Source organism: Tupaia chinensis, unplaced genomic scaffold (genome assembly GCF_000334495.1).
Source record: "Tupaia chinensis unplaced genomic scaffold, TupChi_1.0 Scaffold000555_1, whole genome shotgun sequence".
Lineage (NCBI taxonomy): Eukaryota > Metazoa > Chordata > Mammalia > Scandentia > Tupaiidae > Tupaia > Tupaia belangeri.
In genome coordinates this window covers 2,420,646-2,447,573 of record NW_006160067.1, presented here as the reverse complement: position 1 = coordinate 2,447,573, position 26,928 = coordinate 2,420,646, and positions in this window count along the sequence as shown.

Here is a 26,928-nt window from a genome sequence, read left to right as displayed (position 1 = left end):
ATCTACCAAGGACAGAAAATGCTCACTCCGAAAAGTGCGTGCACATCAATGTTTATCATAGCGTTATTCACGATCGCTAAGACATGGATCCAACACAAATGTCCACAAACAGATGAATGGATGGAAAAAGCGTGGCATATATACTCTGGAATACTACTCAGCCATAAAAGCCAACAAGACCCAGCATTTGATAGAAAGTGGTCAGATATGGAGGATCTATTGCTGCGTGAAGCCAGCCAGGCTATGAAAGAAAAATATTGTATGCATCCACTTAATATATACCAACTCTCTGCACTTGATGGCAGAGATCCAAATATTGGAAAGCATAAAAGCAGTGAAAATAGTTATGGATGCTGAAGACAGTGTGGAACGGGGCGGGAGAAGGGAAGAGGATAGAGAAGGCTGGCAAGAGAACAGAGAGCCATGACATTAGTGGGACACAGAAATGATTTATTACCTGTTGATTGTAACATGTATTCTCAACTGGACTGGACTGAGAAGTATTTCATGTTGAGCCAATTCTTTTTTGAAGCCTAGTGATATATAATGATTGAATGTTTAAAAAGATAATGAGAATAATAATAATAATAAACTGAAAAAAATTATGAAAAGCTATTTGATGATGATGTGGATAGTAATGTCTTTGTCTTGACTGATGTGCATGGTATTCCCTGCTGGAAAAAGAAATGTAATATGCTTTAATGATATATGTGATTCAATGTAATATAAAAAAGATTATGATAATAAATAAAATTTTTAAAAAAGAAAAGAAAATGCTATTGCCTATCTTCACCAGAGCTCCCAAGAACACAGAGATGAAGACAAAAGTTTATATGCTAACTCTCAAAAACCAAAAACTAGGTTTTTCAGGGCTTCCTGAAGGGAACCTGGCTCAAATTTGCCACAAACCTGCAGTGGTAGTTGCCACTGTTTTATCTTCAGCTTCACAATGTTTCCTTAACCAAAAACACACTAAGCCGTGTCCAAATTTGAAGCATTTGGCAAACAATGGCGAGGCTGAGCCACCAGAAACAGACACCTGATTTTCTTGACAAATATGGTAATGCTGTATTAGCCAGGGGAGCCACTGTCTGTATGGCTGTATGGACGTCTACAGCAACACAACTGCAGTAGCATGGCTCCTGTCCTCTGCTGGCAGAGTCACGCCAAAGAAACGGAGAGGTCAGTAACCGCCCCAGCTGGTATAAAACTGAATTGTTTTCTAACCAACTCAAAACTGTTGCTGAGTTAAAGCACCATCTACCCATTAAAATATGGCATTATTGAAGAAATAAAGTATGTTTAAACCTTAAAAAATAAGTATAGAGATTGAAACCCTCCAAAACAGAGGTGAAAAAAAAAATGAGGTAGGGAAGGAAAGGGATTTTCATAGAAGGCTCAGAATAAGCACCACTGCATGGCCAGTCTCATGGGCGTAAGACTACTCCTCTCTAAAATGGGCAGCAAGCCCAAGGAGGCTTCAGCTCCATCAGTCAGTGTCCCAGGGTACTGATTCTGCCTCATTTCCGGACTGTACCTGCCCCCCACCCCCGAAGCCCAGGTGGCAGTGTGACATCTGGAGCACAAGCCAGGACGTGCAGGGTGAACCTGATGGTGCCTGTGAGCCTCCGCTGCAGCCTGTGACCAGTGGTCTCACTCCCTGGCGGAGTCGGCCCAGGCACAAGCGTGTGCATCAAGTGAGTCTCAAGGTCTTTGGGGGCCCAGAGGCAACAGGGAAGCCAGTGGAGAAGGAGGGAAGAAGTGAGGTGGGATTGAGAGTCTTGCCTGCCAGTGACATGAGCGATCAAGAAAAGTCCTCCCAAGTCTTCCCAGTCCTTTTAGCTGACCAAGAGAGACCTCAAAAAGGCATGGCCCCCCACAGAAGGCTGGCTGCACGTATTGTAGATCAGCGAAGTCCAAAGCCTGCCCTCTGCAGGTAAGGGCAAACAGCTGACACCAGGCAGTCTTCCTCAGGGGTCATCAGACACACAGGCCAGAAGTGCCTGGAATCCGGAGAGGCCTTTACGCCGGGTCAGATACACGGACCATGAGGGTGAAGCATAATCTCATTTCACAGGCGAGCAATCCCAGACCCAGAGGGGGTAAGTAACTTGCCCTGACACCTTCGTGCATTTGGAACATACAGAACGGGACTCGCTCTATCTTCTGCAGCTCCAGGGAAGTGAACCGAGATCAATGGGTAGAAATGATCGGAAACCAGTACTTAGGGCAGGGACTTCCTAGAGTTTGATAGTTTTCCGACGATGCAGTGAGCGATCGTTTAGAGTGACGTGTTCATCAGTACCCGTAGCGAGCACGTAGCGGCGGTCTCTGGAAGAGAGAGGCCGCGTGCTTTGGCCATGGACGCACAGAGAGGAAGGCGGAGTCTGGAGATCCGTTCTATGAGAAGTCCACGCCAGCGCACACGTACGCACATTACCATTTTCATTTTATATCAACGTGGGAGAAGAAACGTACTTGGAACTTAATAATAACATATCCAGATGATAATATCTATAAGGATTCAGCTTTTATTCTGTACAGGCACTGGGTAAATAGCTTTATACATGTTACTTAACCTTCACAGCAACTGTGAGTTCATTATAATTCCCAGTTTACGGAAGAGAAACAGAGAAGGTTACCAGAGGACTAGTACAGAAACTCACCTAATGTCCCCAACAAGTCAGAGCTGTCAGTGTGGGCCCCCAACTACTAGAGCCAGAGCCTGGCCTGCCCTGCCTGCCCGGCCTGCCCCTACTTGCCCCAGACTTGTACCGTCTCTGACCGGGTGCCTAGGATGGAGAGCCACATGGAGAGATACCAGAAGGGTCACTCTGGCAAGCAAAGCTGCATTTTCAACAGCTTTAATATTTCGTCTCTCCAAATTCTCTGAAAATCCTTTCCTCGGAATCCCTTATTTTTCCACTGCAGTTAAACACCTCCCAAACCATTTGCTGCCATTTAAAATGTTTTGAAAAGCATTTTTGCCGTTTTCTTCCAATGAAAAATCAACAATATCATCAAAAGACAGACTGTTCTTTCCCCCCTCAGGATGAACATGATGTTGGAAAAGGAGGAGGAAATTGAAATGAGGAAAAACAGCCTTAGGAGCTAGATTTTAGCACAACAAAGGATGCCCAAATGGTAATAATTTTAGGTGATTCAAGGGAAGTCAAGTCTGTAGGAAATAAAAATAAAAAAGGAGAGGAACTTCAGCCTCCTGAGGGCTGTGGCATGGGGACATGGCAAGGCAGCCCAGGATTGCATTTGTGGAAGAGTGCAGCTGCTGGAACCCGAGGGCTGACAGCTAAAAGCTACCATCGCTTCGCTTCCAGTGGCTGTCAGGGACAGCACACAGTTGCCAGTGGTCTGCAATGCCTCACAGCCAGAAACCGTTTAAATACTTAAACCGCGTTTTAATTTTGAGAGGGTACATCTTTCTACTATTTACTGCAATGGTTTCTCCACAGTAACTGGAATGCTTTGTCTTGAATGATAAGGTAACATTTTCAGTTTGGGGTTAAGATGATAGGCTCTGGAATCTGACTGCTAAGCTGTTTGCTGTTGGTTCAGACACATTAGAGATGTGAACCTCGGATAAACTATTTAACCTCCCAGAGCCTCAGTGATCTCATCTGTAAATTGGAAAGAGGGGGATCACAGCTCACTTTGTACACAGTTGTCACTTGGGCTAAAAGATATAACATATGCTAAGTGTTTGATATTGTTAACAGCACATCATAAACCTTCTAAAAACATAGTGATTGTTATTTTCTATTCCTTTTGTCCATGTGCAAGAAAAAGGTTATTTTTGTAAGAAAGTCAAAATCTGAGAATAGATCACTTATCAGACTATTGAAGGCCAAATTTATAAATAAAATAAAGGTCCATCAAAAATTAATTACCCATCCCACCCTCTTGTGCCATAGTCCCTTCTAATTAGCCTTTTTTTTTTTTTATTTTTTTTTTTATTTTCAAAGACAGGATTTCACTCCTCTTGCCTCACCCTCATGAGTAGCTGGGATCACAAGTGCACACCACCAGTGCCCACCTGAGGTCAGACCAGGAATTGAACCAAACCTCCTGTATGGCCCTACCTATGGAGCACAGTGTGTGTTGGCAATGCGCCAGCAGCTGGACCCAGTGAGTCCTTTCAAGTCATTCAGTCTTCCTGTGCTGTGTCAGATTCCAGTCCAAGACCATGCCCTTCAGGTAGGATATGCTCTTAGATGCTTTCTCCAGAGCTGACCCCATTTTTATCCTTCGCTATATCTTCCACGATGGAGTATCCTTCATTGATCTGCAATTTTTTTTTTCTTTTTTCCACAGAAGGTTCTCATTTTCAAGTTAGTACCTAGTTCAGAGGATTGTGAATGGATTAAATGAGACGTTCTGTACCTAGTTCATAGGATTAAATGGATTAAATTAAACTATCCTCAGAATAGTTACTGGCTAGGGGGATCACAGCTCACTTTGTACACAGTTGTCACTTGGGCTAAAAGATATAACATATGCTAAGTGTTTGATATTGTTAACAGCACATCATAAACCTTCTAAAAACATAGTGATTGTTATTTTCTATTCCTTTTGTCCATGTGCAAGAAAAAGGTTATTTTTGTAAGAAAGTCAAAATCTGAGAATAGATCACTTATCAGACTATTGAAGGCCAAATTTATAAATAAAATAAAGGTCCATCAAAAATTAATTACCCATCCCACCCTCTTGTGCCATAGTCCCTTCTAATTAGCCTTTTTTTTTTTTTATTTTTTTTTTATTTTCAAAGACAGGATTTCACTCCTCTTGCCTCACCCTCATGAGTAGCTGGGATCACAAGTGCACACCACCAGTGCCCACCTGAGGTCAGACCAGGAATTGAACCAAACCTCCTGTATGGCCCTACCTATGGAGCACAGTGTGTGTTGGCAATGCGCCAGCAGCTGGACCCAGTGAGTCCTTTCAAGTCATTCAGTCTTCCTGTGCTGTGTCAGATTCCAGTCCAAGACCATGCCCTTCAGGTAGGATATGCTCTTAGATGCTTTCTCCAGAGCTGACCCCATTTTTATCCTTCGCTATATCTTCCACGATGGAGTATCCTTCATTGATCTGCAATTTTTTTTTTCTTTTTTCCACAGAAGGTTCTCATTTTCAAGTTAGTACCTAGTTCAGAGGATTGTGAATGGATTAAATGAGACGTTCTGTACCTAGTTCATAGGATTAAATGGATTAAATTAAACTATCCTCAGAATAGTTACTGGCTCAGAGAGGCCAAGTGATAGACATTAGTGTCTAATCATCATATTAGTACTAATATTCCTCCCTTCCCTTTGAATATATATATTTTCTCATACCTGCATTGGTCTTGGCCCTCCTTCTCTTTGTTACATTAGGTCACCCTGCCGACTCAGATCTACCATTTTAAACATCTCTAACTATTGAATTGCAAAAGATCAAATGAATCAAATGACTAAGGGTGAGCACCTACAATCTGACCTCTATCAACTCCTCCTGAAAATATCTGTGATCCTTCCCCCGGTTTGTTAAATGTTGAGTCTATATAATTTCCATCATGCTCTTCTTACACTGAGTTGCTTTTTAAGTTACAGGTCTATCTCTTTCACTAGAATGTATGCTCCTTAAGGGTAAAACACTGATTTTATTTCATGGATTTTTTTTCCAGGACCTTGTACAGAGCTTGGCATAGTACAATAAATGTATCTATATTTTTAGAGGAGGGTTCCTTGTGACCTCGTTCACTTTTCAACACAAAGACAGCTATGAACTAAGTCTATGTAGGGATCTGATCAAGTCCCATACTTGTGGCAGATTTGGACACATCATACGTGTGTGTATACATAAATGTGCAATTTGAGGAGCTAGGTTTACTTTACTGGAAATCTTTGAACTCAAGAGATTCCTGATACCCTACCAAGAAACTGCTCTGCCTCTATCTGGGTAGTTTCCATATTTCTGGCTATCTTAACTGGAACCATTTAACAGAAATTCTGAAAAGACAATAGTGAGAGAAGGCTATGGTTGCCTGTGGTCTTTGCACCCGTCATCCTTGCATAGGCCTCTTCTACGGCTGTCTGTGGTGGCCCAGGACCACTGCAGTCCTCCAGTTTAGTGGCTTGGTATATTAAACAATACACTCATGTTTATATATGACATTGTCTATATTTTTGTTTCTGGCATTAAATCTCTTGCTTTTCGATTTTTAATAGAAACCAGACATCACGTCATTGATGTGTCATCAAAAGCAGTGCCAGACTTCCTGTTCTCCCTGGGAAGGATTCAATGGCTGGTGAGAAGACATAGAGGAGGTCGCCCTGGGGATTCTGCTGAAGTCTATAACATGCAGGGCAGACAAAGCCAGACCCAGGAGCCCAAAACAGAGATCAGCTTTGCATAGAGGCAACGGGGCATCCGAGTTGAACTGCTAATAAGCCTCCAATATCCAGCATTGATTCCTTCTTTGGACAAATCAGGATTTACCAACTATATGCCAATGTCTGTGCTATTTGTAAGAGCCTTGGAGGTAAAAATATGTGTCTGTCAGATTATCTATCTATCTATCATCTATAAATATGGTACATTCAGGGAACCAATATAGACATGATTCAGTCTTTCAGAAAATTATATAGCAATAAAAGGAAAAGATGAGTTATGACATACTGGTTGTGTAAATAGCAAAAGTTGTAGGTATATTAAAGTCAGGAAAAATAATCTATATGATCCATGTAGATGACTTTCTCTTTGTAATATGACAAAATAATACTATTGACCACTGTTAAACAAGTTCTACCAAAGTAAGCTCACATATTTTCATGTAAAATGTCTGCATATTTGCACTGAGAAAAAAATACCTAACATGTACAGATTGCAGGCTTTGGTGTCCCTGCTTGATCACCCTGTCAAATGCATTTATGACAAGAGTCATGTTCCTTTGTTAGGATCCAACACAGTTGCCTCTAGGATGTCCATTATATGCAAGCCTTAGGAGGCCATAAAACCCTACCCCCTCCAAAAATTCTGAAAGGTCCCGATGCTCGTGAGGAAGTCAGAAGCCTGAAACCTGTAGAGTCTACAGTATGAAGTCCAGAACGTCTGTGTTCATTCACACAGAATTCCCGGTGGGGACAAGGGACACTGTTAGGTAGGATTCTTGCATTTCTTTGGGCTATGAGGAGCATGTGAAATTCTTTGGCTAATTTTGATGACTTGAAGTTTATTGCTACTATAAATATAATCAAAGTTATGCCTGGCACAATGAAGTCACCCAGATTTGGGGCAAACCCTTAGAAAGGGTGGGATAGAGACTTTATGGTAAAAAGGAATAGCATTTAATAAATAGATGGGTAAGTAATAATCATTTAAAAAGTGTGTATACTTTGTGACGGTGCTAAGTACAATCTTAGCAATTTATGTACATCATCTCAAAGCACGCCTAAGCCATCTTTAAGTTAGAAGTTCTCATTGACATTTTATGAACCAGCTTTCATGCTCACAGTAAACAATGCCAGCACTCTATCAGTCCTCATTCCAAAACACACATTCCTAAACAGGAATCTACACCAACTCTCGACGAGCAATACAGCACACTTCCAGAGCTACAGATGGTCTGTTAGTTTTAGAGAAGAGCGTCCAAGAAAGCAGAGGAAGCAGGCTGACGCTATTGTTTGCATTCCAGTCTAATTTTTGAAAATGTAATCACCAGTGACCAGTTATGGGGCAGAAAAGCATCTGAACTTTGCTCTTTCCTCCATCTAACACTGAGGCATTTTTCAAGGCAAGAGTGTTTTGAATGACAGGATAGCTACATACGGGCATTCCTTTTTTTCTTATAATTCTTCAGTCCTTAATCCAAGTTGCAGTCCTTTGAAACTAAAGTATAGGTGGAAATGCATGAAATGTCTGTTTTTCACTCTCTGAGTATATGAAATCCTGAAATTGCAGATGCTAGGCTAGCTTAGTCCACTTCAGCTGCTGTAACAATACCACAAACTGGACAGTCTAGATAGCTTACAAACAACAAAAATTTATTTCTCATAATTCTGGAAGCCAGGAAGTCCAAACCAAACTGCCAGCTTTGGAGGAGAGGAGAGGAGAGATTACACAGAAATACAACAGAAAATTCCCCCAAATTAATGAAAGTCAGCAGTCCACAGATCCAAGAAGCTAACAGAATTTTATTAAGTTTTTTCCATCATACATATGCTATAAATACTAAAATAAATAAATTGGACAAAAATATAATAACAAATATTTAAAATGACTTTCGATACTTAACATGAAAAAGAGTCAACCCCATAGTGCAGTGATTAAGCACAATGCACTGGGCGCCAGACCCCACATGGCTGCTGCAGTTCAAGTCCCAGCCCCGGGGACTTGTAAAACACACTGGGCTCATGTGCATCTGCACCTGGAATCTGGATGGGAGGACGAACTGAGGAAAACAGATTGCAGTGTGACCACACCCCATGGGGAAACACCCCTCTTGCTTTATTTGGCAGAGAGCATGTGTTCTCTGTGAGTGCAAATGCCTGCTGGCAAAAAGAGAAAGAACAAATGAAAAGCAAGCAGAACATTAGTTAAAATAAATCTTTTCAGATCAGCAATAGCTAAAAGTACTTATTGGCAGCTTACCTGCCCATCAAAAAATGTTAAAGAAAAGTCTTCAGGGGCCATCAGATGGCATCACTGGACTCCCATGTAGTTGACCACAGTTTGAGTCCCAGACTGGTGGCTTAAACTCACACTGAGCACATGTACGTACATGCCCAAGGTCCCAAGAGGAGAATGGAGAAGGGATTATGACGTGGCCAACTCCCCTGGGGGGTGATTGCTCACTTTCTGTCTCTCTGTCTTTCTGGCAAGTGTGTACGCTCTATAGCAAAAATCTCTCTCCAAAAAAATTCTTCAGACAGAACAGTTAAGATAGCAGGATATTTCAATTTATACAAAGAAATGGAGAATTTCAAAATATGTCAAAAGAAAAGTAAATATTAAAAAATATTTTTTCCTAATTTCATTGATTTAAAAGGCAATTGATGGCTAAACAAATACTAGTAAAAATGTATTTGGGGGTACAATAAAATGTACCAACAATTACAGAAAGAATAAGAAGATATTCTAAATGTGCAGTGATAATATTACAAGAAAGTAGATGATGATTAGATAATGATATACTGAAAATTAGAACAAGCACTTAAAACAAAGACACATGTAACTTTAAAAAATGTAAATCTAGGGAACCAGCAGTTAGCGTAATGGCTATGTCGCTGGACTCCCATGTAGTCGACCGCGGTTCGCGTCCTGGACCCGGTGGCTTAAAACTCACACCGAGCACGTGTGCGTGCGTGCCCCAGATCCTGAGAGGAGAATGGAGGAGAAGGGATTGCAGCATGACCACCCCACCCTGGGGGGTGATTTCTCGCTTTCTGTCTCTATGTCTCTCTCTGTCTGTCTGGTGAGCGCACGTGCCCTATAGCGAATAAACCTCTCCAAAAAAAAAAAAAAATGTAAATCTAAAACAATATCATCGAAATATTCAATTTTTGGAAAGGGAGGCAAGGAGAGGAAAAAGAAACATAAAAGGGATAAATACAAAACAAATAGCAAAATGATAGATTATGTTCAACCTTGTCAACAATTTTATTACATGTAAACAACCTTAATTTCTTCAATTAAAAATCAGAGACTGTCACATTGAAAAGGAAAAACTATTTGCTATCTTTAAGAAATCCTCTTGCCTTTTGGCTGAAACTGCCATCTTCCAGTAATTAACCAAAATGACAAACACAAAGGGAAGAGGCGTGGGTCCTGATATATGTTCTCTAGACCTTTTAGAAAACAGGGAGTGCTTCCTTTGGCGACATACATGCAAATCTACAAGAAAGGTGATATTGTAGACATCAAGGGAATGGGTACTGTTCAAAAAGGAATGCCCCACAAATCTTACCATGGCAAACTGGAAGAATCTACAATGTTACCCAGTATGCTGTTGGCACTGTTGTAAACAAATAAGGGCAAGATTCTTGCCAAGAGAATTAATGTGCGTATTGAGCATATTAAGCATTCTAAGAGCAGAGATAGCTTCCTAAAATGTGTGAAGGAAGATGATCAGAAAAAGGAGGAGGCCAAAGAGAAAGGTACTTGGGTTCATCTGAAGCTCCAGCCTGCTCCACCCGGAGCAGCACACTTTGTGAGAACCAATGGGAAGGAGCCTGAGCTGCTGGAACCTATCCCCTATGAATTCATGGCATGATGGGTGTTAAAAAATAAACTAATGCATGGCCTATAAAAATAAAAAAGAAATCCTCTTTAAATATAAACATATAAATGGATTATAAGTCAAAGAATAAAAATATTAATCAAAAAAAGCTGTGTGAATACATTAATATCAAACAATGTCGACTTTGGAATAAGAAATGATACCAGCAAAACAGAACATTCCATATTGATAAAATGGTCAGTTCATCAAGTCATAATAACATAACAGAACTCCAAGTTACATAAACTATGACTGACAGAACTGAAGGAAAAATAGCAAATTCACAATTATAGTTGGAGATATCAACACACTTCTCTGAACAAGGAGCAAGTAGACAGGAAATAAATGGTGATATTGAAGCTTTGAAAAACACTACCAGCCAACATTTCCTCATTGATATTTATTAGCACTAACCTAACAATAGAAAAATAGATAGTGTTTTAAAATTTACTCAGAACAATCTCCAAAAGAAACCAAATTCTTGTCCACTAAGCCAAACCTCAAATTTAAAGGATTTAAAACCATGCAAAGAATATTCTCTGACTACAGAAAAAAATAAAGAGAAATCATTGATATTAAGATACCTGAAAACCGGGACCACCAGATGGCATAATGGTTACATCACTGGACTCACATGTAGCTGACGGCGGTTCAAGTCCCAGACACAGTGGCTTAAAACTCACACCAGGCACATGTATGTGCATGCCCAAAATCCCAAGAGGAGAGTGGAAGAGAAGAGATTGGTTGTGACCATCCCCCTGGGGGATGATTTCTTGCTTTCTGTTTCTCTGTCTCTCCCGCAAGCATGGAAACACTCTTGCCATATAGCAAAAATCTCTCACTTTCCCTCTTTCTCCTAAATGTGTATCACTTTCAATATAGTATTCAGTAAATTAGCTGAGATAATCAACACTTTATCATAAAATACTGTTTTCCTCAGGTGATTTTGCCTGATGTAGGCCAATGGAAAAGTTCTGAGCATGCTTAAGACAGGCGAGGTTAAGCTGTGACACTGGGAAGGTCAAGGGTAGTAAGTGCACTTTGGATTGATGACATTTTTCAACTTACAGTAGGTTTGTCAGGGTGTAACCTCATCAGAAATTGAAGAGCACCTGTACACACAAAGGATGATAAGAAAATATTACTCAAAAATGCCAATATGTTTTATAACTTAGATGAATTAAACTCATTTCTTGACAGAGAAAAACTACTAAAGTTTCCTTAAGAAGAAATAAATAGCCTAAATAACGTTGTTTTTATTATTATTTTTTTTTAATTTGTGAAACAAACCCACAAGGACAATTCCAGGTCCAGGTAGTGAAGTTTATCAAAGGTGTAAAGAAAAAATTACATCAATTCTATACAACCTTGCCAAAAAGAGAAGAGGAAGAAGCACTTTTCAGCTGCTTTTGTGGTGCCTGAATACCTACTGCTGAAGCCAGACAAAGACATGAAAAGGAGAGAAATCCATATCCATTATTTCTCCTGAACCCTGAGGCAAAAATCTTGAATAAATATCAACAAATAAAATTTAGCAATAAAGAAAAATAACAATGCACCATGACCATAGGACATTATCTCAGGAATGCAAGGTCAGTTTAACATTTGAAAAATCAACCACTGTTATTTGCCACGTCAAACAAATTTCAGGTAGGTTTAATCATCTCCTTCAACACAGTAAAAGATCTGACAAAATCCAGTAACCTTCACGATAAAATTCTGAGCAAACAAAAAACACAAAACAGATTTCTCAGCCTGTTGAACATTACCTCTGAAAAGAACTATGGATAATATCATAGTCAATAGAAAGAAGTGAAACGCTTTCCCTAATACTGAAAAGAAAGTCTAATTATTAAAGTGTCTTAACTGAACAGTGGACTGAAGGTTATAGACAGTGCAAAAATAGCAGGAAGAAAAAAGGCCTACAGACAGGAAAGGGGAATACAGAACTGTGTTTATTCACAAATGACATGAAAATTCCCTTCAAATTCCAAAAAATCCAAAAAGCTACCATTTTTTTCAATAAGTTTATCTAGGTCATTAGATGGAGAGAAAGCAAACATAACATTCAGTTCTAGGCCCACCTACTAGCAACAAACAAAAATAGAAAATTTTAGCAAGTATTATTTGCAACTTTGCATTAGATGAATCCAACAAAATATGGCCATATCTGCATGTTGAAAAAAAGGTGTCATCACAGCTAACCGTGAAGTTTATCTTGAGCCGCTTGGATGGAATGCCCTTACAGAGGAGAGAATAACTAGTTTAATTACAAATAATCATGCAAGTATAGACACCATTTTAGCCAAGATCAAAAGTTATTAAACAAAAGATTTTAGGCCAAAGCCAGTTGGCCTCCTGTTTTTGTGTGGCCTGTGAACTATGAATGGTTTCTACATTTACGAATGGCTGAAAATAATAAAAAGAATATTTTGTAAAACGGGAAAGTTCTGTAAACTCAAATCCGTGTCTATAAAGAGAAGTTACTGGAACACAGCTGCTCTTGTTCATGTACACATCATCAGGATTACTTTCATACTACCATGGCAGGGTTAATCAGGTGTGACAAAAACCACACTGGCACTCATTTCTTGATGTGCTGTAAGTCATCGTGAGATAGTTACTACTCAGCAGCACTTCAGGTGTCACACATATAGTCAAGCAGTGACATTTCATTTTTGTTAGCAGTTCATATTCACCATATTGTTACCAGACAACTAAGTCTGGTGCTTCTTCTCGTGGTCAATGAAACGAGAGGCTGGAAAAGAAGGGAGTCTGTTCTGTAACCAGTTACGGGAGCCAAGTCAGCAAGGACCCCGAAACTCTCCTGGGAAGTGCAACATGTCCTCAGCATTTATAGGTACCAGCCCCTGCCAATCATTCCTCACTATACTCCATCGGAGTCCATTGCTTTCCTCTACGTAATGACCTGATCCCTTCAAATACCCACTCCTGGTTACTCCTCTGACCATTCCTCAAACAGTCCTTGCCATGACTCAGCACTTGGTCAAAATGTTTTGTCACAGGCTATTCCTAATTTCAAAATGGTTACAGTCTTGCTAAATGCCAAGTTGACCTGCTTCACATGACAGGTACCTCTACTCTGTGCCAAACCTCTGTAAAGAATTAGAATTGTCCCATAACCTACCTCAACCATTGACTCTGACTTAACACATTAGGTTCTATGAAATTGGTCTGAGCATGGATAGCCATGATCTAACTGAAATTCAGTGATTCCCAGTCTGAAGCATTTCAGAGCAAGACATTCCCAGGGATATAAATTGCTCTTTCAGTAAAATGGAAACGATGTGTTCAATCTTTATGATCTTTCTGGAACAAAGAACCAACTCAGGCTTGTAGCTCCCAAACAACCACAAGACCATAGGTAAACACAGTAAGCTATAGTCTGAAATTCTCGTAACTAGCAGCCCAAACTTCAGGAAATCATAAAAGCAGCTGAATGAAAGCTATGTCTGAAGCTCTCTGGTTATTAGGCATGAGCAACCCTGAAGGTAAAAATAAACAAATACAAATGTGTCTCCTTAATTCTAGACCTTGCACTTTACAGATTTTTATTAAAAGACATTTGCAAAAGTACAAAGGTCAGTTATGTTTTCTTTTTCTTTATTTTTCTATAATCATATATTGGAATTGTTCAACAGAAACCATATGTTAGCCCAATGATTTTCAATTACAAAATGTGTACCATTCTAGCACCCAGTAAAAAGGGGGGACAGAGGCTAATGTAGCAGGACAAATGTTCTTACACAGATGGAGATCCTGTGTTTCCAGTCTGCTGGAAAGGGGCGAAAGCCCCTTCTTTTCCAACATGTGGTATAACTTAGGTAATGACATAGTGGTAGACTGAGGGAAAAAAGAGAGAGAGAGAGAGAATTGAGAGAAGAACAAACCTTGGTTCAAATCCAGCTTTTCTACCTTTAGGCTCTGTGTTCCTCTAAAGCATTTATAACTTCACTGAGACTCAATTTCATTTCCTGTAACAAGAAGATCCTAACGCACACCCTACATAATTGTTAACACAAACTACATACTCTTAATAGGATAAAGCCATACCTGGACAGAACTGAAGTTTGACAATGAATGAATCGAAGGGCAACTTAATAGTCCATTTTAGATTCTGCTACATGGCTTTGTTTTTGTTCTCTTTTGTTTTTCTCGACGTTAATTATGAAAAACTGGAAGTGGTATAGCAATTGATAATATGCCCAAACTTGAAGCATACCTAGGAATAAATGAATCTGACTCATCACAAACATTTACATTGCACTCCTCTGCCTGGTTTTAAACTTCTCCCAGTTAATGTGTATCCCAGTTCCCTGGGTACCTGGTAAATACAAATTTTAATTCAGTGAGCCTGCGGAGGGTTCCATAGTTCAGTATTTGTAACAGTTCCCAGGTGATGGAAATACTTAAAAATTGGTTAGCAATGCTTTTGCTCAAGGAATAATTTAATAAAACTAAGTGTTTATGAGCCACTTCTTCCAAATTTTAATAACTTTATTGAATTTCATAGAGAAAAATCCTTGTTTTTAGAATTTAGGTTCATAATGATAGCAAATATTATGGAGAGTTTCCATGGGCTAATTGCAACACTAAATGTCTTACATGTATTTCCTTAGTTAAGCCCCTCAAGAGTCATTTTGTAACTACTACTGTATTAAAATCTCCATGATTAGGAAACAGAGAGCCAAAGAAGTTGCCTGATTTGGCTGGAGTCACATAAATGTACAGGCAGGTTTTAAAAACAAATGCGCTGGGTTTCTGAGCCTGTGTAACTTTCTGCTGCTAGCTACTAAAATGGACAGTATCAGTGAGAAAATAGGTATCATACTTTTTCCAAAATATGTTACTAAAAGGCAAATTTGAAACTGAGTTATGATGAAGCACTTGCTAAGCGTTAAGTTCACAAAGGTAGCTCCAAGCTTTATGTCCTTTTAGCTCTCGAACTCCACTTTGGTATTACTATGATTTCCACTTTCTAGCCCATGCCTTGAGCAGTGCCTGGCGAAGAACGGATGTGTAGTAAATACTTGCTGAGATATTAGACAGACAGATGAATGCACTCATTTATCAGTAGCAATGTCTTAGAATCCCTGTTGGGAAAAACAAAAGGCTAAGGTAGAGAGCATGTGGAGACAGACTTGGGATGTAGCTGTGGCTGTGGTTCAGCCCATGTCACATCATGCCCTCGGTGTACTAGAACCTAAGTTCTGGAGCATAGGGTCCATTTACCTTAAATCACCTGGTAGAGTACAAAGGAGTCTTTGGAAACTTCATGGAAAATGCAAATTACAAAAAACAATGCATGCATTTCCAATTGTTCTGCATCAAAATAGATACTTTAACTCCATTTCCCCACAAACTTCTCGAACAAAGCCTGCTTGTACTGTAGATAGGTAAGAAAATGCAGTCAACAACATGGATAAGTTGATGTATACAGACTGTAGTTAGGATGTGTTTCATTATTATTATTTTGGTTTGTAGAGGTTTCTGCTTAGGGTGCATGTACTCTCTAGGGAGAGAGAGACAGAGAAACAGTGAGAGGAAAAGTGAGAAATCACCTCTTGGGGGGATGGCCACTCTCTACAGTTTCCTCCTAGGATCATGGGCATGTGCACACATATACCCAGCATGACTTTCAAGTCACTAGGTTGGGGATTTGAACAGCAGTCAACCTTGTGGGCGTCCAGTGATGTAACTGCTATGCCATCTGCTGGCCGCAGAATATGTTTTATAGTCACTGATAAATTCTAGTCATTGTTGTCCAGGCAGCAATCACAAGGTAGAAGCCATTCTCTGTCTTTGTAGATGCTTGCTGTCACTTTGACCTATGTGAATCATTGTTTCTGCCTGAGCTGAGCATTACTGGTGTTTTAAATGTCTTTAAAAAGGCTACACTCTGATTTCACATTGAAATAAAAATTATTTCAGTGCTAGAGGACATGGGAAAAGAATATTGGGACATTTAATACTGGAAACATAAATATCATTGTTGCAAAAATTATAAAATTCCATTTTTTCATAGAAAACAATGAAGTACTTAACAAAACACAAGAAAGATTACTCACAAGTAAATGAAGCTGATATATTTTGTTACCTGAATATTTACAAGAAAACACCTATCAGAGACCAAGCAATGGAATAAAAAGCATCAGTAACTAACTGGCAGAGGAACAACAACAAAAAACTTAAAGCAATAAGAGGCCCCTATGAGCAATTCATAGTTTGCTACTTAGGACAACTAATAGTGTATTAAACCAAATTAATAAATAACTTTCTTGGGGCCGGTAGGTGGCATTGCAGTTAAGGGCACTGGATTCCCTCGTGGCCAACTGTGGCTTGAGTCCCAAACCTGCTGGCTTGCTTTCTCTCTTTCTCTCTCTCTGTCCCTCTCTGGTCAAATTAAAATTAATTAATTAAATAAAGTTAAATAAAATCATTATTTAAAAAACATTTTTGTGGGTTAGCAGGTGGTATGGTGGTTAAGGCGCTGGACTCCCACATATTCAAACATGGTTCAAGTCCTCTGGACCTGGTGACTTCCTCTCTCTCTCTCTCTATCTCTCTGGTGAAAGTGAAGAATAAATAATAAATACATAAAGTTAAATAAAAATAATTATTAAAAATATATTAAAAGTTTTCTTCTGACTGAATTTAAATTCTAGAAATATGTAATACAAGGGAGTCTTCAAAAAGTACACAGAGGGGCCAGCAGGTGGCATGGTGGTTAAGGCGCTGGACACTCCCACATGGTTGACCACAGTTTGAGTCCTGGACCTGGTGACCTGCCTTCTCACTTTTCCCTCTCTCTCTCTCTCTGGTCAAATTAAAATAAACAGATGAATAAATAAATAATTCTTTTTAAAAAGTACATGAAAAACGAATATGAAAACAACTATGCACAGATTTCAATTTTTTTGTAACAAAATAAACTATTTTATTCCATTTTCCATAATCTTTTGAAGTCCCCCTAAATTGAAGCAGGTCAGTTTAAGATTTAGCAGGACTGCAGCCATTTTAAAATTAAGAGTAGCATCTAACAAGAACAATCTGACCAAGTCTGGAGTCATGGGGAAGACTGTTTGAGGAAGGGTCAGAGGAGAAACCAGAAATGGGTATTTGAAGTAAAACAGAAATCAGGATAATTACACAGGGAAGAGGAATTGACTGACTGATTTTTGTGAAGAATTATCTGCATATATCCATAAATACTGAGAACACATTGAGCTTTCAGAATAGTGTGATGGTGTTTGTTGACTGTTTTCCCTGTAATGGGCTGCAGAAATAAACTCCCTTCTTCTTCAGCTTCTGCTTAATTCATTGATGACAAGAAGAAGCAGCAGGCCTCAACTGGCCAGTAGCAATATGATCAATGAAGACAAGAAGAAAAAGAAAGAAGAGAGGAAGGAGGGAAGGGAGGAAAGGAAAGAGAAAGCAAAGTTAAGGAAGGGGTACCATCAATAAAACTTGTAGAATGGGCATAAATGGATTACAGGAAAATTCTAGAGGCAATAGCAGAGCATTCTTTTAGAAAAAATTTTTATAAACCCTGGGTATTAATAATCATGAGTTAAAAGGCCCTTTTAATAAGAATAAAATTAAAATTCTGAGTAGGATAGCATTCTGTTCTAATATGTGATAACATTTTTGTTTTGTTTTGGCACACAAAATAACAGGGCACCCTTCAGTTGATAGCTATTTAGAATGATGAAATATGGTAATGGTTTTCTATTGCAATCTAGTTATATCTCCATGATATTTCTTTCAAAAGTATGAGGAGGTCCTTATATAATTCATGAAAAACACATATTATAAAAAATTTTATGCATGGATTTCTATTTTATTTCTGTATCAAAATAAATTCACATTTTAATTCCATTTTTTCATACACTTTTTGAGGTCCTCTTGTGTTTGTTGATAGAAAACAACCACTTCACATTTTCTAAGTTGTCCTATGGCTGTCTGGGTCCAATCTGCAATTTATACAACAATCATCAAGCAATTAGGCAAAACTTTAAAATTTAGCTATTTCCTTACTTCTTTCATCTCAAGCACAATTCATCAAAATCGCTGGGGCTTTTTTCCCAGGGATCTTTAGGTAACACTTCTGCAAAGTTCAGACACATGCAGTTAACACTTCAGCTAAACATTTTGGATGATTTGTCTGTAAAGTTTTTTCCAAGAAGTGGTTCAGTAGATTTTCCCCCAGCAAATTCCTTGCCAGGGCTGTAAGCACCAAATTCCTTGCCAGGGCTGGAAGCACCAACATGAATACTAATCGGTAGACCAAAAGGACACCTCCCAAGATCCTGGGAGGAAAATGAAGAAGCAGGGTTTGTGGTATGGACAGTCCCCATAGGGGGTGTTTTCTCACTTTCCCTCTCATTGTCTGTCTCTCTCCTACAAGTGCTCATGCCCTAGTGCAAAACCCTCTACAAAAAAAAAAAAAAAAAAAAAAAAGAGAGAGAGAGAGAAAAGAAGGGCTCTAAGTAGAAGAGATAGAAGGTAGAGGTTTCTGTCCCATGTGTGGTCTGTCCCACATGTGCAAGCACTGTTCTGCCCCCATCCACCGAGGAGCCACAGAGAGGCCCAAAACAGCTAGAGCTCATCAGAGACAGCCCATCCTGCTGTCGGGGAGGAGGGACTGACCTGAACTGTGTTTGTGTGAAGTGGCCTACCACCTTATAATCTACATATCCAGTTTAACCTTCATCCACACTGGGGGACAAAAGATGTCAGTATACAGGAAGCAAATACCTGAAGATAGGAGACTCTGGAAGAATGGTCTCTTCACAACCTCCTGAGGAGAAAAAGGAGAGAAATGCCCCTCTAAAACCTGTACCCAAAACTACTTTGGAGTCCACATTCCTACCCACAGTAGATGAGTGAAACTGGCACAGAGCTAATGCACAACATAGAAAAGTGCATGAGTACCACTAAAAAAAAATATTCTGTAGAAATTAGAAGAATTGCGTATTTCACCAGATGACTAAAAATCAAAGCAGAGACTCAAGAAAAAGGAGAAAACTAGGAAATATCTCTTGCTCAAGAGAACATAATAACTCCTCACCAACAATGGATAAAACCCAAGAGATAACAGAAATGGGGCCAGCAGCTGGCATGGTGGTTAGGGGTACTGGACTCTCACATGGCTGACCACAGTTAGAGTCCCGGACCTGGCAGCTTGCTTTCTCACTTTCTTTCTCTCTCATTCAACCTCTCTCTGGTCAAATTAAAATAAATAAATAAATAAATAAATAAATAAATAAATAAATAAATAAATACAAAAGGTAAATAAAATAATTATTTTTAAAAAAAGAGATAACAGAAATATCAGAAAAAGAATTTAGATTATTCATTGTAACAAAATTCAATGAGATGCAAGAGAAAACAACCAACCAATTCTAGGAGATGAGAAAATCCTTTCATGACTTGTAGAAAGAACTCCAAAAAGAGATAAATGCACTGAAAAAAAATTCAAACAGAACTTCTGGAGATAAAGCATATGATGTAGGACATCAAAACCTCCCTCAGAAATATCAATAGCTAGATTATTCATTGTAACAAAATTCAATGAGATGCAAGAGAAAACAACCAACCAATTCTAGGAGATGAGAAAATCCTTTCATGACTTGTAGAAAGAACTCCAAAAAGAGATAAATGCACTGAAAAAAAATTCAAACAGAACTTCTGGAGATAAAGCATATGATGTAGGACATCAAAACCTCCCTCAGAAATATCAATAGCAGATTAGACCATGCAGAAGAATGAATCTCTGACCTTGAATATGAAACCCCTGATTTAGTCCAAGCAACTGAAAAGAATGAAATAATAATGACTAAAAATCAGGACAACATACAGTAAATCTTAGACAACATTAATGGCTGCATAAAGGTAACCTAGAAGGCAGAGAAACAGGAAACGACATAGAAAATATCTTTCAGGATGTATTATCTGAAAACTTTCCAAATTTAGAGAGGCATACAGACATCCAAACCCAGGAAATACACAGGACACTAAATAGATAAAACTTAAGAAGATTCTCTCTGGGCATATCATGGTCAAATTGATAAAAATCAAAGACAAAGATAATCTTCTAAAAATGCCAATAGAGAAATGCAGTTACAATACTTTAAAAAGTTACTCCATTAGACTGACATCAGACCTCTCAACTGAAACAATGTCAGCAAGGTGAGAATGGGAACATAGGTTTAAAATGTGAAAGGCAAAATAATAGCCAAGAGTACTATTGGGTTGTCAGAAAAGTCATAATGTATTTTTTCTCTGTTTTTCTATGCAAATGTGTGTCATGACTTTTCTAACAACCCAATGTACCTGGCAAGATTATTTGTCAAATGAGAAGGAAAAATAAAATAATTCCAGATAAACAAATGCTGAAGAATGCTCCAAAACTTAACCAGCTTGTCAGGAAATACTTAAGGGAATACTATACAAGGAAAACTAAAAGGAGATAAATAGAATTAAGAGAATACAAAACAAGCAAAAAATAATAATAAGTCCACACATATCTATAATAACATTCAATGTCAGGATTAAATTTCCCAAATAAAAAGCTAAAAATGCAGATTCAACTTACACAAAAGCTGGCTTATGTATCAATTCACTAGTTATTTGATAGACAGTTGTCTTAACAGATTTCAATTTATACATTTAATATAACCATCACTTATTGTATAAAACCAGATAACAGAGGTAAAGTCCAAAATGTTGTAAGTAGCTGAATCTTTCTTTAGAATGAATTTGAAGAAGGTTAAATTCAAAAAACTTTGTAAAATCTATGTATCACCAAATCACTAACTTTACCCTATCTTCACTAAGCATCTCTTTCCAATTTTGTTTTGTTTTTGAGTTTTTGAGAACTTATTTCTTTATGCACAGTATAGTTCTGTGGTCTTACAAAAACAGTGAGTGAGTCAATGTTCTCTTTTTCTGTCTCTTCCTAATGAGCTATTATTATGTACAATTTTACCTATCTCTAAGTGGACAATGATATCACAGATCTTTCCAGAATATAAACTCTTATCTTCCACAGTCCTCTACATGGACTTACAAATTCTTCTTTCATGGCTATGTTAAGATTATCTTTATTTTAAAAAATCTATCCTCTTTAATTTATGAGTTTTTTGGTCTCATTTTTAATCAGTTGTTTTTCTTTAGAACTGTATTTAGCAGTGGAGACTATCATAGACAATTCAGTACATACTTCCAGAATAACCAGTGGAGCAGGTTTTGAATGTTCACAACATAATACAATGTTAAATATTGAAGATAGTGAATATGTTTATATCCTTGATTTGTTTATTATACACTCTATACATACTTTTATGTATATAAAATTTATGTCTATATAGAAGTATATATCAGTGATATTTATTCATTTATATGATTCTATATTCTACAAAAATGTATGATAATATGTAAATCATAAATTATAATTAAAATATTTTTGCCCAAGCTGAGTTACAAGATTTTTTTTTTTTTGTGAAGGCTCTTTAGTTTTAGTTTGAAAATTTATAACTATGATCCACTTAAAGTTAATTCTTGTATAAGGTTAATTTTTACATAATTTTGTGCACAAATTGAAGTTCATTTATTGCAAATGAATATTTAATAATTTCAGCTCCGCTTTTCGACAAAACTGTCTTCTTCCCAGTGAATTGCTTTTGCACTACATTATGGTAAAAAATCAACTGGATAACTGTAGCATTGCAATATGTCTTAAAGTTATGTAGTATAACTTATTCAAACATACTCAAAATTTTCAGGTATTTTAGATAGTTTACATTTTAGATTGCACTTCCATATGAACTTTAGAGAGAAATGTCAATTTCTATAAAAAATGTTGCTGGTATTTTGACTTTTAGTCCCATTTTCTCTCCACTCAAGGAGGCCACTGGGTTCCATCTGGGTTCATCTCCTTACATATGCTGATTTCCCTTCTCTCAGGAGTCACTGTCTTGTACTGCCTGATGTCCAATGACTTGAAAACTGTTGTCTAATATATTGTGTCTGGTGCTTCAGTTATTTCAGAGTGGAACAGTATATTCAACCTGTTACTCTATCTTGAGAAGAAGGACACATCAATGTAATATTTTAAATTAATTAAGGTATTTCTATTGAGAGAGAGCAGAAAGATGGTTGCCCCCAACAAGGTCACCATGCCATGATCTGCCCCCAGCCTCAGCCAGCCTGGATCACAGACATACACACCTGGAATACACAGGGCTGTCCCAGGACTTTCCCAAGTGACTATAGCATGACAGAGCATTGTATCACCATGATGTCGCTGTCAGGTCCCTGATTACTTTTTTTTTAGTATCTTAAGTTTAACTACAATATTTGGGTTAATATATTCTGATGATATTTTGGTTTTGGTTGTTTTGATGGTGTTTCTCAATCAATAAGTGTTCTTCCAAGTAAAATATCTAGAAACCTTTTCTTGGTTAAGAGCTTAAGGCCAGGATTTCAACATATTAGAATATCTAGAATAAGAACAAAGCACAGAAACATTTGCCTACCCATTGCCGAGCATCCAAAATCTCAGCATATCCCAAACCCTGCTGCTTTGTTTTATTTAGACGTAATATGTGAGTGCTTTCTTTTTGTCCTCCTTGCCAGCTGTGGGAATTCAGTACCCCTGGTGCAAACCACAGTGAACTTGCCCTTCTGAAGCTAATCCTTTCCTTCTCTTCAGGCAGCTTTGGAATGCAGCCATACCTGAGCCAAAGGAGAGAGAACTCAGAAGCTGAAAAATACAAAATATTTCCCTCTAATTGGGGATCATGAAAACTCACTCTACAAGTGGAGGGCAAAATCTTTCATGACAAATCACTTTTAATTACCTTTAAGGCTGTTTACGCTGCTCCTGACAGGAATATTTTTCTTCTCTTGGGATCATGTTGTCCTTTTCCGTTTGGCTCTTGTTTTTTTAGCTAATGCCATTATCAACAAACCATTATGTTGTCCTTTTCCATTTTGCTCTTGTTTTTTAGCTAATGCCATTATCAACAAACCATTTGGGGTGAGAAAAAAGGAAGATGACTGATCCTGGACAGAGAGCCATCTCATCACATCCAAACTACACGCAGACATCAGAACACACCCACAGTGAAGCAGCTTCTTGTACTCACTAGAATCTCTAAGAAAACACTGGAAACACTTTTATTTTGTGTTTTTCTATATTAAACATTTTCAAACCTATTATGCTACTCTACTGCCACAGTGGTGCTATTTTAAATCACAAATCTTTCCACTCTTCATAAATTATTCTTTGCAGTCAGCTTGTACCAGACATTTGTCTACTTGGGGGAAAAGTAAATCTTCTCTATCTTTCATATTATTAAGTCTAACATCATCAGTTACTTGGTTACTTAACAGACCTCCCTGGTAGCACATGCACTATTTTTAAACTTTGTAAAAATCCCAACTTTATTTTTTTCATAACTTGAAAAGCATATTCCAAAGGATATTTTTCATGATTAATGTTAGGACCAAGAAAAAAAATTGTTAAATTGCATGAAAACCCACCCTCTTTATATTTTATCTTTGTTAAGGGGAAATTATTCCTTTTCCTGTGTTTTCCTTACAATAACATGAGCATGTGGACAATTATACATCTTCAAATTTGGCTTAACTTGGCCAGAGGGGATCCTACATTTATACTAAAAGAAATGAAAGAGAAAAGTGTTGTAAGTATCTAGCAATGTGGATTTAAAAATTTTTTCTCATGCACATTGCAGATTTAAAATACAGGCTGTGAAACTACCTAATAGAAATCCCTTCTCTCTGGGTGATGATATGAGAAAATAGAGGGAAGCAGTGATTGTCTTAATAAAGATACAAGGAACCTGGAAATGAAAAACAAACAAAAGTACCCAGTTGTTCTTGAGTATTTGGACTGACTTTTTCTGGATTTTAGAATTTCTGGTTAGCTCTCCAACTAGCTTCAGATATAGGGAAGCTTTACCACAAAATAGCATTCAGTAACACACAGGGATTTCATCTCTCTCACCTTGCCCTCCAACCCAATCCCCAATGCTGGCAATAAAAAATTCCAACCCATGAAAATCTAGAAACTTAACATCAAAGTCCACAGTAACAGAGCATGCTGATTTCATTTTGACAATGGAATGACTCTCCCAGAGGCCCCTGAATCCAAAGATCTTGCAGATTGATACAGAGCCAAGTGGTTTAGTAGACAAATGCAAATGAATCTGTAGTCTGCAAAGTCAGCATCAGAAATTTCAAAGAAGCATTTTTCCCTAAAGAATGTGAAGTTAGGAGTCCCATGAGGTGAGTGCTTAATAGCTACAGTCGGTCCCTAGAAGTAAGAAATGCTATATTTCATCATAATATATTTTGGCTTTCTTTCTTCTCTTTCTTTCTTTTTCTTTTTTCTTGATTTGCCCATTTTCCAATGAGTATTGGGCCATAATCATTTTCCATTTTATTAACAGTATCTTCAGGGCTGGCCCACGAAGTGGTGGTTAAAGCATCTGGGTCCCCATGACCAACTGCACAGTTTAAGTCCCAGACCCAGAGACTTGAAAGCACTTCAGGCATGTGTGAGTGCATGCCCAAAATCCCACGAGGAGGAAAAGAGATTGTCACCGTGGAACATGGGGAACCAACTTCTCAATCTCTCTCTTCTTTTTTATTTTTTTCTTTTTTTTTGGAGAGGTTTTTCTATAGGGTGCGTGCACTCGCCAGAAAGACAGAGAGAGACAGAGAGACAGAAAGCGAGAAATCACCCCCCAGGGGGGGATGGCCATGCCGCAATCCCTTCTCCATTCTCCTCTCGGGATCTTGGGCACGCACACGTGCCCGGCTTGAGTTTAAGCCACCGGGTCCAGGACTCGAGCTGCAGTCGACTACATGGAAGTCCAGCAACATAACCATTATGCCAACTGCTGGCCCCAATCTCTCTCTCTTCTCTAACACTATCCAGCAAGCACTTAAGTCCTCTGCCAAAACAAATGAAATTAATCTTTGCATTTAATTTTCAAAGTATTTCCAGCATCTGAATGTATGATATATTTAGCCTATTTTCCCTATAATTTTTATAGCTCTCTCTTGGTTTTGTTTACTATTTATTTTTTACATTTCTGAAATAGCATGGTAAAAGTAAAACTGTGGCTCAGGTCACTACCAAGAAATCAAAAGATTTTGGTCATGTACAAAAAAATTGCAGGAAAAGTTCATCAGTCAATGGGTCTGTTTTCCCTGTCAGAATAAGCTCTAGCTAGACCCTCCTCAGGCACTGTTGAAGAGTCTTGATCAGACTAATGTGGTCTCAAGGCTATCCTTTGAGTCCTCTCAAGTCCACGGTTCAAAACGTATGTTCAATATTAAGTTGGTAGCCTCACACTTATTCTTTAATTATTTGCTTATTGTCTATCAACAAATGTTTGCTGAGAACCCACTCTGATCTTGGTCAAACTGAATAGCATCCCAGTTGTACATTCCCATAGTTCCCTAAATGAAGGCCTAATAACTCAAGAGTATATTTAAGTAATTGTGGCCATCACCTGGAAGAGCTAATCTTCTACCACCACCTGTCTGACATCTGGGGCCACTTGGGTCACCAGCTGCAAAAGCCCAATAAGAAGTAGGTAAAGGCAGTGAGAAGTAAAGAGTGGGTGTTGATTAGGCAGCATAATAAGGCTGCAAAATAAGAAGTGTAGTCATTTGGGTCCGCCCTGGAACTGGGAGCTGGAAGTGAGCTTTCTGAAGTGTATTTAGACTGCTGCTCCTACAGGCTGTAATGACTGGCCCATTTTGACTCATTTCCAAAAGAGCCCCTATCATCCTCTTCCAGCTGCATTGCTTTAGGATTAAAAATTGTATTTGGATTTGGATTAGAAACATAATCAAGGACTTGTTCACTGCAAGGCAGTTTTTAAATCTCCAAGATCTTGAAGAACAGCAGCCAAGAACCAAAAAACACAAGTGTAAAAGATGTTCCTGTCTTCTGACAAAGGAAAGACAGATGCTGTTACCAACCCTGCTTCAAACATCCCCACCCGCTGCCTCACCCCAGTGGATTTGAGAGTCCTTAGTTTGGCCATGTTTGTGGACTCTTTTCCAAGATTTATCAAGGTCAAGAGCAGTGAAGTGCAGTGAGGAGGAGAGCAGAATGACTCGGCCCAGTGTTCCTTGCAGCCTTAGTCAATGACTCCCGGCCTAAAAATCCCATGACACTTTTCCTGCTCCCAATAGGATGGAAGCTTGCACTCCCCCGAATTGTCACAGTTCGTAGGTGCCTTTTGTATGACTCTCTCGCTGTGTGCTTCCAACCCATGTATTCATTTGCAGACTCTTTGTTTCCCACTCTCCCCTCTCAAACTTCACCCAGAGGCAGGGACTCCTTTGTTTCCCTTTGTGCTTGCTGAACAAAGTGCCTGCAGAATTGAAGTGCGAACTGATCCAATCTCTGTCATGCTCTGACTCTTAGCCTCTTCTCCTTGCTGCAATACTTTTGAACCTGAAAATTAAAATGAGGAGGAATGTACTAGGCTGAATGTGTGTATTGGAGTGGTAGTGGTCGGGGAGACAATGCAGGGCCAGGTCACTGGCCAGAGAGAGCAGGGATGAAGAACCTGAGACAGTTTACTACG